The sequence below is a fragment of the Pelophylax lessonae genome (genome assembly GCF_965119305.1).
Source record: "Pelophylax lessonae genome assembly, chromosome: 5".
Taxonomy (NCBI): domain Eukaryota; kingdom Metazoa; phylum Chordata; class Amphibia; order Anura; family Ranidae; genus Pelophylax; species Pelophylax lessonae.
The window spans coordinates 194170421-194185332 of NC_138772.1; the positions used below are offsets into that span (position 1 = coordinate 194170421).

Genomic DNA, 14912 nt, shown 5'->3' on the forward strand with positions numbered 1-14912 from the left:
TTGTAAACAGGTAAATTAAAATAAAAAATAAAAACACTCTTATTTAAGGTTATATAATTATAAAACATGAACAATCCTTAGGGGGTGAAAACATTTATGGGAGCTGCAGAAAAACACATAAAATGACAGTTTAACCTTTTTAAATTTAAAGTGAAACTAAACTAAATTGACCATGGTATTTTTTTAGGATCCTATAAAATCCTTAGGTTACGGCTGTGTGAAATTCAGGTTTAAAGAAAAAAAAAAAAAAAAGATAATATATCATCTTGCAAAGCATGTGCAACCTAAACTGTAAAATGTGTCTTTGTTATTTTTTAAAGTAAACTTTTCATAGGCACAGATAATAATTAATAAAATAATAACAGAGAATAATTTAGGCCCATATGTTGCAATGTGTGTTCTAAACAGGACGCTCAACATGTATATACTGTATAATGGGACAGCATGACTGAAGTAAGTAGAAATAAGGTCCATAAATTGTGTCAATACTTTTTAGTTAATTACCTTAAATTCCACAGTATATGGAAAAAAATGTTTACAAAAAAGTTACAAACAGTAGAACTAAACCAAATTTTTTTATAATTGCTATATTATGCCAAACTTATGGCCGGAATACACGATAAGAAAATCGGCCGAAAATTCCGTTGAGCGAAGGATATTCTACTCATTAATGCCCAGCCATCAGTGACCGATATCGATATTGTGAACGAAAAATCCCGTTTGAAAAAAACTAAAAATTCTGTTGTCTCGTTTGCGAACGAACGATATTCTATATGTTGGTGTTAAGGTCCTTCATTTAAAATCTGTAGAAGAACATCATCACGCATTCACTGTTTCGATGGTCGGCGGTCAAGCGGTCGGGCGATTTTCGGCCTGTGTATGTTGGCAACGTTTTCGACCAAGGAACACTTTTTCATAAGTCGGTTGTCGAATAATCGGGCGATATTCGGCCCATGTATTCCAGCCATTACTGTATGTCACCTCTCTTCTCAATATTATTTTTACATGAGTAAAGTTCATATTTTCTAGGTCATCATACGCTTTTGTGATTACCCATGGATGTGAAAAGAGTTCATTAACAGGCTCTGAACATTGGTCGGGCAATTCCTTATTTGTACATAACCCAAATATTCTTTCCAATGTTGGAAACTTGCTTTTGTTAGAAATACTGCGGAGAGGAAGTTTTCTCTCAGAAAATGTTACAGGCCGAGATTCCAGTTCTACAGGTCGTACATGATTGGTTATAACCATACAGTCATCTTTTCCCAAGTTGGATTTGGTCCATACAAGTGGAATTCTTATAACCCACTAATACTTTTGCTGATTTTTTTTTTTTTAAGACTTATACAAGAACAAACTATGCAATGTGCACCAGATGTACAAAGTGGCTCCCAAGCTATTAATCATAATGTATACATTTTTTTGATAATATAAATCCAGATATGAGCCCAGGTTTATGACATCAATGTTATGCAATATACAATAGATGATTTAAAAATCTCAAATGGCAGATGAATATACATATGCATTTTTGATTGTGTTACCATTTTATTTCTTTGTCCATTTTGTTGTAATGCCCCTGCCTTCATATATATAAATGTATCTCCAATAGATTTGGTGTCAAAGGTAACAAGTAATTAACAAAATAACAAATAATAATAATAATAATATAATACACACATATATATATATATATATATATATATATATATATATATATATATATATATATAATTTAACATATAAATGAAGACAAACTTAGGACAGACTCACTCATTTTTCAGAAATTCATGCAGTTAGCGATTTGGCCTTCTCCTGAGAAACATCTTAAAAGTAAAAATGATTAAAATAACAATTAGAAATGTTGTGTGAATGAGAGCACACAAAAAACATATAATGGGGTTTTCCCATTTTGACTGCAAAGTAGAAATATGCTTTATGTTCCCTATTTCCCAGGTTCTCTGAAATCTCTTTTGATTGAGCTATATTGCACCAAACAAAGCATATGGTCAGTAAATATACAGTATATTAATGTAAAATGTGTATTGTATAATAAATAAGACCACCTATATGAAGTTAGAGTAATTTGTAAAAAAAAAAAAAAAAAAAAAAATCTGATTAATTTTCAGTAGCTGTTCATGCAGAAACCACAATTATTTTACCAAAAATGTATTTGCGACTTTAATTGGCAAAGTATGTTTGAATTGAGTGTGGTTATAGTCACAAATCATGATAGGATACTTAATATTCCATTTTGCTTTGAAAATACCTTCTGGGGAGTTAAAGTTAGCACGTGTGTCATATAGTCAATATGTAATTTAAATTGTTGATGTACGACTCAAATACAAATGTGGCCAACATACTCTCCAAATATGCAGCAATTTACAAGTAGAACTGTTGATGGGTGGTCACACTAAAACAGATGTAGCTTGCAAAGGTTTTTTTAGGGTTGTCTATGGCCACACACTGATCCCCATTAGACTATTAATTTTTATAGCATCCTTTCTGTAAGAATGCACTTATACATGTATGCATGTGACCCATCTGGTGAAAAATATGCATAAGACCACTTGTTTTGAAACGAGAATACTCACTTGCTCTTTATATATACACTGTATATTCTTCTAGTTATCAAGCTAGATGTGGTAGTACAGCATACCAATTTTTCAGCAAGTAGGGAATTATTATCAGTCATAATTGTAAAATATCTCAAATTTAGTTATGAAATTGAAATCCCTTTCTTCACTTTCTTCTATCCATTAACATGACTGTTTCACATGGACAATATCCAGCACTTCTCATAAAACCAAAGTTATGTCAGTTATGTATTAAAATACATAAAGCTGTCATAACTTTCCTGAAAGTGAATTCTCACTGTTGGATGGAACCTGTTTACTACAAGAGTTGGCTAATTTATAGGTTTGCTACCACCTGCTCTTCCACTCAATCAGAAGACTAGAGGGACTATCTGTTACTGAGTGGGGAACTCAGGAGAGAGTTAAAATTCTTCCTGATCGTGACTCTGGCTACTGAAAGTCAATGCATTGCCTTGTGATATATTTGAGGTTGGAATAAAGTTTCAGGTTGGTTTATTTCAAATTTTCTCAGCCTGCATGAAAAATATGCAGCAAATCGAAGCCAAATTACTTTCTTTTGGTCCATGGTGTCTTTAGTGCTAACAGTCTTGAAATGTATTAGTGGGAAATACTAATTGTGGGAAAGAGTAGGATTTTTCCTGCTTTGCTTGTCATCTATATAATAAAATATTTTAATGTATTAAAGTATAACTGTAGTCCAATACAGCATTTAAATTAAAGCCAAAAGTCTTCAGTACTATGAAATCCAATTATAATGTACTTACTGGTTACATCATATTTCCACTAGTACTTTAAGACTGAATAAACTTTTTGATGCCACTGCACACCAGAGCTGAAGTAACCTTTGATTTTCCATTTTGCCTCTCTTCCTGGTGTCACATATGCCCAGTTATGTCTCATAAAAATACTGGCCATGCACAAAAAACACCTCTCTTCATAGGGTATAATGGTATGTGATTTGCATTGGTCAAGAATAGAAAGCAGTGTTGATGGCCTGCCTTCAGCCAACAACTGATTCTTTTATTTTATTTTTCCCAACAGCTCATCCCTACATAGTTATTACCTTTTGTTCCACTTGCCCATCCCTATCCGATTGTAAACTCTCAGGAGCATGGCCCTGCTACCCTTCGTGCATTGGAATTGTATTGTAACTGTACTGTTTCCGTTTATAATGTAAAGCGCTATGCACGTTGTTGGTGCTATAAAGTATCAATTCTGAAAGTGATTGTAAAGATTTGGTGTTTATTTTATTTTTTTTCACAATAATATTTTATTGAAAAGATAAACAGGGATATAAAAAAAAACATTGAGATACAATTGTGCATATATTAAAACAATACAAAGCTCAAGACAGGTAAAACAAACATCAGAATGTATATGAACAGGTAGCAGTTTCACCAATGCATAAATAGCGGATAAGGACAAGACAAAAAAAAGGGGGGGGGATAGGTACCAGAGGGGAGTGGGAGCTATGGAGATGGGAAAGAGGTATGGGGGGGGGGAATAGTTGGCTAGTAAGGTGTATGGGAGTAATGATATTTGAAATCCCTTTCTCAGTACTGAGTAACCATGCAATGTTGTATGTTGTCATGCTTCTGTAGGGTGATGTTTCATGGATTTTTATTTTTTTTTAAATTAACAAACATGTCATACTCACCTGCACTTTTCAATGGTTTTGCACAAAGCAGCCCCTATCTTCCTCTTCTGGTGTCCCCTGCTGGCACTCCTGGCTCATCCCCCTCCTGAGTGCCCCCATAGGAAGCCACTTTTCATGGGGGCTTTTGAGCAGGCTAGCTCCTGAGCCAGACTGTATTTATCTATTCAGACACACATCCCGGCTTAGCACCCCCGCTTTCTGCTCACAGGGTTTTACTTTGCCAGGGTGAAGTCACTCATTCCCTTTAGGCAGTGGCCACTACTCTCATGATGGCAATGTTAAATGGTTTCTGTCTTGTGCGACCAATCCCATTATCATCAATTACTCTTCTAGTTTTAGTAATGAGCCTGTGAGAGCAGGGAGAGCGGAGAAGAGCGGCTGCAAACGGGCACAGTGCTGGATCCAGATCAGGTTCAGGTGAGTATTTAGGGGGGGATGTGATACCTTTTAAAAGGTCATTAAAAAATAACCTTTTACCTTTACAATCACTTGAATAATAATAATAATTGCTGTGTGCAGTTTGCTAGCTCTGCACCACCATTACTAAAACTAGAAGTGAATAGAGTAATTGATGATTTTTTGATTGGTCGCATGGGAGGGAAACCATTCTAACACTGCCATCATGAGAGTAGTGGCCAGTGCCTAAAGGGAATGAGTGACTTCACTCTGGCAAAGTGACATTCACAATCCAGCATACCAAGTATGCCAAGAATGCTGTCTGGTTGGGCTGAGCATTACACTTCACTCCTACAAAAACTTGCTGTTTGATATTTCTGGAAGGTTTTACAACTTTGAAGCATGTAGACTATCAGCCTACAGTTCGGTTTTAAATAGTTTTGAAATCCCTAGAACATTTAATATTTAGGATTAAAAAACTCACTGAGTTCATTCAGTTTACCTCCATCTTGTTTCTCTGTTCTCCAATGCCGTATAAATCCAGATTGCAGCTCACAGGAGCCCTGGCAATGTCCTCCATCACATTTATAATTAGACTGTCAGAGGTGATACACAGCAAGGGGCGTGCAGTGGGGATCACTATGTTACTGACAAAAGAGCCTGGGTTAATGCTCTACTACACCAACGCCAGAACAAAACACAGAAATACTCAGCAGGTAGGCTGTCCTGCCTGCATGTGTCTTAAAGTTTCATTTTCAGTTATTAAAGCAATAAAAATTTATAACACAGAATTCTTTAAATACCTTTGAAGCTTAGCCTCAGTCAAAAATCTAAATATGCATATTAAGCATATATCAGAGTTCTTTAACTGCTAAATGATTTGTATTTCTGTCCGTTTAATCCCGGGATTTACCCATATGTGCTAAAGAGAAAACCCATTCTCGCAAATAAAGGGATCTAAACTTTATTTGTTGCAGTTTCATTTTCACTTATGGGTCCCCTTCCTACCTTCACCCTGCGACTGGACAGTAAAAGAAAAAGCATCACAGTGGTGAGCTCATCTCTCTGTCACTCTGCTTTCTCATTCTGCCAGAACTGCAGCACATTTGATCCTTGTGCTGGTCCCAAACTCCCTGAGTTCTGTTTCACAGTACATTGCAAGAAGCATCTATCAAATCAAATTCAGTTACTTATGGTGGATATTAAAAAATACACAATACGTAAATGTAGAGCTGTGTTACTAATATATTTTTTTACATCTGCCTGGAGTTTAACTTTAATTTTTCTGCAAACATAAGAGCATTCTCCAAGTGCATTTTGTCACAGGTAATTGATGAAGAACCATGTCTGATCTCCAGGCTTTTTTTTACTGGGTTGGCCATTTGCATAATGGGGACAGAGAACTAACAGTGGTTACTGTAGACATGCTCCTCAGGGTTTTGACAAGCAAGGTTTGGGCTATGTTAGATGAATGGGGACACTTTGAAAGAGAAGTTTGGGATATAAAAAAAAAATTATAAATCATACTCAACTAGGAGTATGTAGCTTTGGACCAATGCTGTAACTGTCTTCTGCCTTAAGGCAGAGAACTGAGCGGTAAAAGACCGCTGATTGCTCAGTTCTCAGTGTTCACTGAGCAGAGAGCCGTTGACTGACAATCTCTGCTCTGCCCTTCCGGTGCTCACTGGAGCATCGGGCTGTGGAGGGGGCAGGAGTGGCTAGTTTGGGCTCTCAGCCGGGTGCTGACAGGCTGAGCCAGCTGCTGGTTAAGCATCTGGGTGGATCCTGACATAAAAGCTTTAGTCCGCTGTCAGCTGAATTTGGGACATAGGATTGCAGAACTAAGTCCTCTCCTGTGACCCACAGGTGAAGAAAGGCCAAAAGAGCTTTGGCCCTACTTTTCCTTTGAGTTTCTTCAATAGGTTGGCACTGAAGAAAAAAAAAAATGATGTATTTTAATGTAAAGAAGGACTGTGGTGGATGAACTATGATGAATAAGGATCCTGGACATTTACTTAGTTGCCTTATGGCACCTATCTTGATCCTTACCTATTAATGAGTTGTCCTCATCATTGTTTCATTAGTAATAGAGGATTTGCAATGCAGGGTGGCTCAATACAGTTTTACCACTTTAGGACCGGAAGATTTGACCCCCTTCCTGACCAGGCCCTATTTTGCGATTCGGCACTGCGTTATTTTAACGGACAATTGCGCGGTCATGTGACGCTATATCCAAATGAAATTTATGTCCTTTTTTCCCCACAAATTGAGCTTTCTTTTGGTGGTATTTGATCACCTGTGCAATTTTTAATTTTTGCTGTATAAAAAAAAAAATATCGACAATTTTGAAAAAAAAAAAAAAAAAACAATATTTTTCACATTCTGCTATATAACATTCCCAAAAAAAAGTTTAAAAATCAAAATTTTTAAACATTTTTGGCTAATTTGTTTTCTGCTACATATTTTTGGTAAAAACAAAATCGCAATAAGCGTATTTTGATTGGTTTGTGCAAAAGTTATCGCGTTTACTAACTACGGGAAAGATTTATGTCATTCTTATTGTTTTTTTTTCTGCTAGTAATGGCGGTGATCTGTGATTTTTTGCGGGACTGCGACTTTGCGGCGGACAGATCGGACCCCTTACTGACATTTTTGACACTTTTGGGGGGACCAGTGACATTACTACAGTAATCAGTGCTATAAATATGCACTGTTACTGTAATAATGACACTGGCAGGGAAGGGGTTAACCCTATGGGTGATCAAAGGCTAAGAGTGCTGACCAGCAGTCGGTTGGCAGCTGGTTTTTCAGAATGCTCATCTGAAAGAAGTCGGCAAAATGTCTGGATTCTATGGGACAGACTGACATACACACGGGACAAATGTTGTGCCTATTTTTTGAACCGGCAAATGTCTCCCGTCATTCGGTCCATATGTACCCGGCTTAAGGCTAGTATGACCTGGCATATGGATGCTAATCTCCTTTGCAAATTCTTCTTCCCTTTACCTTCCCAAGTATCTGACTTTCTGAATGCACTAAATACTACTGTATAAATTACTTGGCAAAAGTCACCTTTCTTCTTGCTTCCATGCTAGGATGTCCCAGTGACAAAAAAGAATGTTTTGTAAAAAGTCATATATGTACTGTATGAGTGCCAAATATACAGTATCTCACAAAAGTGAGTACACCCCTCACATTTTTGTAAATATTTTATTATATCTTTTCATGTGACAACACTAAAGAAATTACACTTTACTACACTGTAAAGTAGTGCATGTACAACTTGTATAACAGTGTAAATATAATGTCCCCTCAAAATAACTCAACGCACAGCCATTAATGTCTAAACCCCTGACAACAAAAGTGAGTACACCCCTAAGTGAAAATGTCCAAATTGGGCAGAATTAGCCATTTTCAATCCCTGGTTTCATGTGGCTTGTTAGTGTTACAGGGTCTCAGGTGTGAATGGGGAACAGGTGTGTTAAATTTGGTGTTATCACTCTCACTTCCTCATACTGGTCACTGGAAGTTCAACATGGCACCTCATGGCAAAGAACTCCCTGAGGATCTGAAAAAAGAATTGTTGCTCTACATAAAGATGGCCTAGGCTATAACAAGATTGCCAAGACTGTGAAACTGAGCTGCAGCATGGTGACCAAGACCATACAGCGGTTTAACAGGACAGGTTACACTCAGAACAGGCCTTGCCATTGTCGACCAAAGAAGTTGAGTGCATGTGCTCAGCATCATATCCAGAGGTTGTCTTTGTGAAATAGACGCATGAGTGCTGCCATCATTGCTGCAGAGGTTAAAGGGGTGGGGGGTCAGCCTGTCAGTGCTCAGACCATACGCCGCACACTGCATCCAATTGGTCTGCATGGCTGTCATCCCAGAAGGAAGCCTCTTCTAAAGATGATGCACAAGAAAGCCCCGCAAACAGTTTTCTGAAGACAAGCAGACTAAGGGCATGGATTACTGGATAAACTTATTTGGTTCAGATTGTGTAAAGCATGTGTGGCGGCAACCAGGTGAGGTGTACAAAGACAAGTGTGTCTTGCCTACAGTCAACCATGGGGGTGGGAGTGTCATGGTCTGGCACTGGGGAGCTACAGTTTATTGAGGGAACCATAAATGCCAACATGCACCGTGACATACTGAAGCAAAGCATGATTCCCTCCCTTTGAAGACGGGGCTGCAGGGCAGTATTCCAACATGATAATGACACACCTCCAAGATGACCACTGCCTTGCTAAAGAAGCTGAGGGTAAAGGTGATGGACTGGCCAAGCATGTCTCCAGACCTCAACCCTATTGAGGATCTATGGGGCATCCTCAAGCGGAAGGTGGAGGAGTGCTAGGTCTCAACATCCACCAGCTCTGTGATGAGGAGTGGAAGAGGACTCCAGTGGAAACCTGTGAAGCTCTGGTGAACTCCATGCCCAGGAGGGTTAAGGCAGTGCTGGAAAATAATGGTGGCCACACAAAATATTGACACTTTGGGCTCAATTTGGACATTTCCACTTAGGGGTGTACTCACTTTTGTTGCCTGCAGTTTAGACACCAATGGCTGTGTGTTAAGTTATTTTGAGGGGGCAGCAAATTGACACTATTTAACAAGCTGTACACTCACTACTTTACATTGTAGTAAAGTGTAATTTTTTCAATGTTGTTACATGAAAAGATATATTAAAATATTTACAAAAATGTGAGGGGTGTACTCACCTTTGTGAGATACTGTAAGTACACTTACAAGATAACAAAAACCTTCACATTTTAATGCAATGCATACAGTAGGATGTGAAAACACAATAGTAAAAGCTTGGTATGCTGTCATTTCTAGAAATGCTTAATGTTTACAGTAAATGTCACATTAAAAAGTTGCTAGTGTAGTGGATTTATTGATGTGCTAGTAAATGGGTGAGCTAAGTTTACCTTTGCACTCATATGCACCCTGGCCCATGTACTATGTTGATTTTATGTTGCTACATGAAAACAACTACTAACTATTTTGTGTTTGGCCCTCATAAATTCATGTGATAAGCTAGCTCTGTTCTTTTACTAACAAACACTGAATGAACCTACTATTCACCCAAAAGTCATTACTTCATAGTTATTATAACAGATTACAGCTATCCATAATAACTATGGAATACATGACAAACATTGTTTCTCATGCCCTTGACTAAGTTTATTTGTTCATAGACTGAATGGAGACTCTCCCTAGCCCTTCCTTCTCTTTTAAACCTATCATGTTTATAGAGGACATAGCATTCTCGAATGCATAAACAGGAGTCCGCCTTATTTAGACTGAGCTAGTCCCAATAGCGCTAGTGTTTATTGTAATAGAGTTTTGTAGGTGTCATCTTAATTTGTTTCAGGTCAGCTCTTAGTTAAGCCTCACAGATGTATCCCATCTTGGGAAGATAGCTGTCATATCCCATTAATAATACTTATGTTTCATCTAAGAAACACATAAGTCCTTTCTGTAGCTGTACAAAGCAGTCAGTGTGTTAATTAAGATAAGTGCTTTGCTGCTGCTCTTAGAGAAGTTCTAATGACTAGGGGGTTCTGATTATTAACTCTTAGATCCATCAACATCTGGTCTTTCTCAACTTTGCCTTCAAGTTTCGCACCTCATTTTTCACCATTTCAATGAAAGTTCAGTGTTGTTTCATGACAGCTTTATGAGGGCTTTGCCGAAACTTCATGTATTACATTTAGGTAGTTGTGGAAGTACTGCTAGCCTTGGTTGAGGTTCAAGCTCTTCTAAATTAGTGACATTTAGAACGTGTCATGTGTTTCTCATTATCCATTCTAGACTTTTGTTAACATACAAGTCAGTATAGAATTCTTTATGATGTCATACCACACACTACAACAGTGTAATGTGTGATTAAACTTCAGTCCAACTTTCTTTGCAAGAAGACAGCCAGTTTTTAAGAGCAACTTTTTTATATCATGTTTCTCAATAATACAATTTAGAAAAACATTTTTTGAGAGTTTATAGCTTGTGTTAAATTTGTTGATCCTAAATTGTGTCTGGTTCATAATACAAGAAAACAATCAGTTAATTAAATAAACCTTTGTAAACTGTAAAAAACAGCTGCAAGTTGTGGTTTTTTTTAGTTACAGTTGGGTTCTATTGGGTTTACTTTTTAATTGCATATTTAGCACTTTCTTTACACACTTTATTCTTGCATGTTCAGGAGATAACATCAGCTGGCCTAATTTTACATCATCTTTTCAAAGTTCTTTGTCTGCATTAAGTTTAGTCTAGTTCTACATACTCAATTTTTACTTGCTCAATAGAACTGCTAAACTCACAAGTGATTTGATGCTGTGAGATTGATAAACACAATCAGAAAGCCCAGGTCACTTTGACTAAAGATGGCAATACACTAGTAGATTTTTGAAGGAACATTCATATAAACATATATGCAATGCCAACCCGCTGCAAGCAAAGCCAACAGAATACTGGGATGTATATAAAAAAAGGGGATTCACTCCAGAAATAAAGAGATTATTCTTCCACTCTACAAGACTCTGGTCCGGCCATATCTGGAGTATGCTGTCCAGTTCTGGGCACCGGTCCTCAGGAAGGATGTGCTGGAACTGGAGAAAGTCCAGAGAAAGGCAACAAAAATGATTATGGGAATCAGCTATGAGGAAAGACTACAAGCACTGAACCTATTCTCTCTGGAGAAGAGACGCTTGAGGGGGGATATGATATCAATGTACAAATACTGTACTGGTGATGACCCTAGCATAAAGAACAAACTTTTCAGAGAAAGGGAATACAATAAGACACGTGGCCACTCACTAAAACTTGAGGAAAAACGGTTTAAGCTAAAAATACGTAAGGGGTTCTTTACTGTCAGAGAAGTGGGGATGTGGAATTCTCTTCCACAAGCAGTCGTATCAGCAGGGAGTATTGATAGTTTCAAAAAACTATTAGATGGGCACCTTAAAGACCACAACATACAGGGGTATACAATGTATGGTTAACAGCAAACACACACATCATAGGTTGAACTGGATGGACTGGTGTCTTTTTTCAACCTCACAAACTATGTAACTATTTAACATTTGTGTGAACATTCATACGAAAATTCTCCTTGACATTCAATGACATGAAGAATGTTGTTCAAAAGTACCTCAAGAAATGTTTGCTTTTAACATTATATTTTGTAGTGAATAAACTTTCCTGAAAGAAAACCACATTCACTGTTAAAAATCAGTTTGATCAAACAAAAAAAAATGTCCATACTGTTAATTTTCTTGTTACTGCAGTTGAAAACAAACATCCAATTGACTCTACTAAGGCCCTGTTTACACCTTAGGCTCCATTCACACCTGAGCGTAAAGTTTTCAGGCCTTTTTTTTTGGGGCTTTTTTCGGGAATTTTTTTGGGCTTTTTTCAGGTGTTTTTTCAGGCTTATATCAGGCCTTTTTTGCAGGTGTTTGGAGGCAGGCATTGACATCTAAAAAAAACGTTTGTAATCTGCCAAAAAAGAAGCTCATGTACATTTTTGAGCTTCGGGCGTTTTGCTTCAGGAGACAAAACGCTCAGATGTAAACAGGGGTCATTGAAATTAATGGGATTTAGCTTTTTGGGCGTTTTGAGACTTCAGACAGAGATGAGGGTTTTACGAGCTGAAATATGCTAAGGCGTGAACAGGGCTTTAGCGTTTTACAGCTCATAAAACGTTCATCTCAGAAGTTCCAAAATGCCCAACAAGCAAAATCATATTAATTTCAATGGCCCTGTTTGGTCACCTGAAGCAAAATGCCTGAAGCTCCAAAAAGTACATGAGCTTTTTTTTGGCAGATTACAAGCATTGTCAATTGGAAAAGTGAACTGAACATCAATTTGACCCCACTAAAAATCAGAAAGTTAAACACACGTTCCTAAAATAAAAATGTTCAACCAAAATTCTGCCAATATGTGACCAGCTTAACTATAACCTGATAAGGAAGCAAAACATGCAACTATTCTGTCGCACAGCAAGACAATGCTAAACAGAAGTGGTGAGAAAAATTATGAGAAAGGTTTATTATAGTTGGGCAGCTTAATTTATAAGTTCCTTCAAGAGCTCCTTTAATGTAGCACGGCAACAAAATAAAACTGTTCCTGACACCTTCTTAGGCCTCGATCACATGGGGCGTACATAACCATACCAAAATGGAGGGCCATGTTTACCCACACAAGGAGGAACAGGTATTCTATGCATCCCCATGCAGGCATTTCCATTGCTGTTGGCAGTGGACACAGCCGCTGCTTCCAATGTGACATTCGTGTAGATGCATGGCCCTTCACGGGGGTACGGTTATGTATTCCCTGTGTTAACAAGGCCTTAACTGTGCATGTGTTTTGAGTGATTTTTTTTCTCTTTTTAATAAGAATCTCCAGTGGTATTTCTCTTTTATACCTGTGCAAAACCGTCTCAATATTCTGCCCAGTATTGCAGGTGTAGGGGGTTGCAAATTAACATAAAACCTTTTGCATACATTTTCCTAACTAATAGGCAGCTTAAAGTGGTTGTAAAGCCTAAACATTTTTTACCATAATGCATTCTTTGCATTAAAGGGTAACTCAATTTTTGTTGGGAAAAAAAATAGCAAATAAATAAAAAACAATATAAGCGTATATTGTAATTGAATGTTTTTAAAAAATTACCTTTCCTTTTCAATCTGCAGCTGTTGTACTTTTCAGAATATACAATGCAATATGGCTACCTTTGCTACCTGGGGCTGTTCTGTACACAGAATGTGTACTGACCACACCCCAGAAACATCATTTCCTGCTTGTGTGATTGGCTCACCAATTTTCCCAGAAGTCTGCCTAAGATACAAGTCTGATTTCTGGCATCCCCTAAAACAAAAATGTCAATTTTGGTGAGATACTCCCAATAGGAACATGTTTAAAGGGATGCAGAGCCATGCAGCTTCCCTCATTAGAGCCCTGCAGATGCCACAGCTGATAGATAATTATGAAACCACTCCCATTTGACCCACTCAGCACAGAGGCACAGAGGAACAAACAATGATTTCTTCGGAATAACAAAAGGTAGGAATCTGCAACAACGTTTGTTAAAATCCCTGCAATGTACATAGATCACCCAGAGGGGAATGTTTTTTTTTCAAAAAAAGTGGAGTTACGCTTTAAGGTAAAAATTGTTTAGGTGTCAGCATCCCCTCTCACCCCCTCCTTTTGTTTACCTGAGCCCTCATTCGATCCAGCGCCATGCACGTCTGCAGCTCTTCTCTCTTCTCATTTCTTGGTGAGGGCCGAGTCCTGCAGTCTGTGTCAATTGATGCAGAAGCGGGGTTCAGGTACGAGCACGCACAAGTGCCCCCATGGGAAGCGGCTTCCCATGGGGGCACTGGACAGAGGGGAAGGGCCAGGAGCACCAGCGGGGAGGACCCTAAAAGTGGAGGTTCACTGCTGCTCTGTGCAATTCTATTGCACAGAGCGGGTAAGTATACACATGTTTGTTATTTTTTTTTAAATACCTTTATAATACCTTTAATTTGTGTCTGATCTTGTTGCCAATTTGCTTGATACATGTCTCTCAATGTGTTATCACCCATTTAGTGTTTACAGAGGCTTGCACACTGTTTGCCATACCCCCCCCCCCCCCCACCCCTATAGTTCAGCACTCCCTTCATGCAATACCAAAGGCTTCCATTCATCCTGTAATTAGAATTATGCTCAAAAGAAACATTTGTGTACAACACAAGTGACGTAGTGTGCTAACACATATTAATATTAAAACTGTTATTAAAAAGGGGATGAAATTATTTTGCATAGTAATCATCTATATTTTTAAGCCAATATGAACCTCTGAATTTAATTTCCAAATATTTGACTTCATTTTCTTTAATTGCCTTAAACACTGCAGTAATATATTCTCACGTTGCTTAATCAACATAGGATTTATATGTTGCTACAACATTAAAAACTCTAACATATGACAATATGTTGACTGTGACTCCAAGACTGTAATCCCCAGTAATAAAATTTCTGTGGAAATTTCTGGGTAATGTTTATGTAATAATAATATATATAATAGTTACTGGCAGAGGCCACCAGGTTATTTGGATACAGATAACTAAAAGCAGATTGGATTTGGTTTTATAGCCTATCATGTAAAATGGAGAAATATCATTTCTTTGTATGTTTATGGGAGGGTAGCCATGTTGTTAGAATTTTTTTTCTTCAGCTAACGTTTCGTTACTAGGTTAGACAATCAGTTAGGCGTA

General features: G+C 37.8%; 1 protein-coding gene across 2 annotated transcripts in view; it reads left to right on the forward strand.

Moving 5' to 3' along the window:
- Window positions 1-14912, forward strand: part of BMPER (BMP binding endothelial regulator) — a 357423-nt gene that overhangs the window by 197164 nt on the left and 145347 nt on the right. The gene's annotated exons all lie outside the window — the stretch shown is intronic.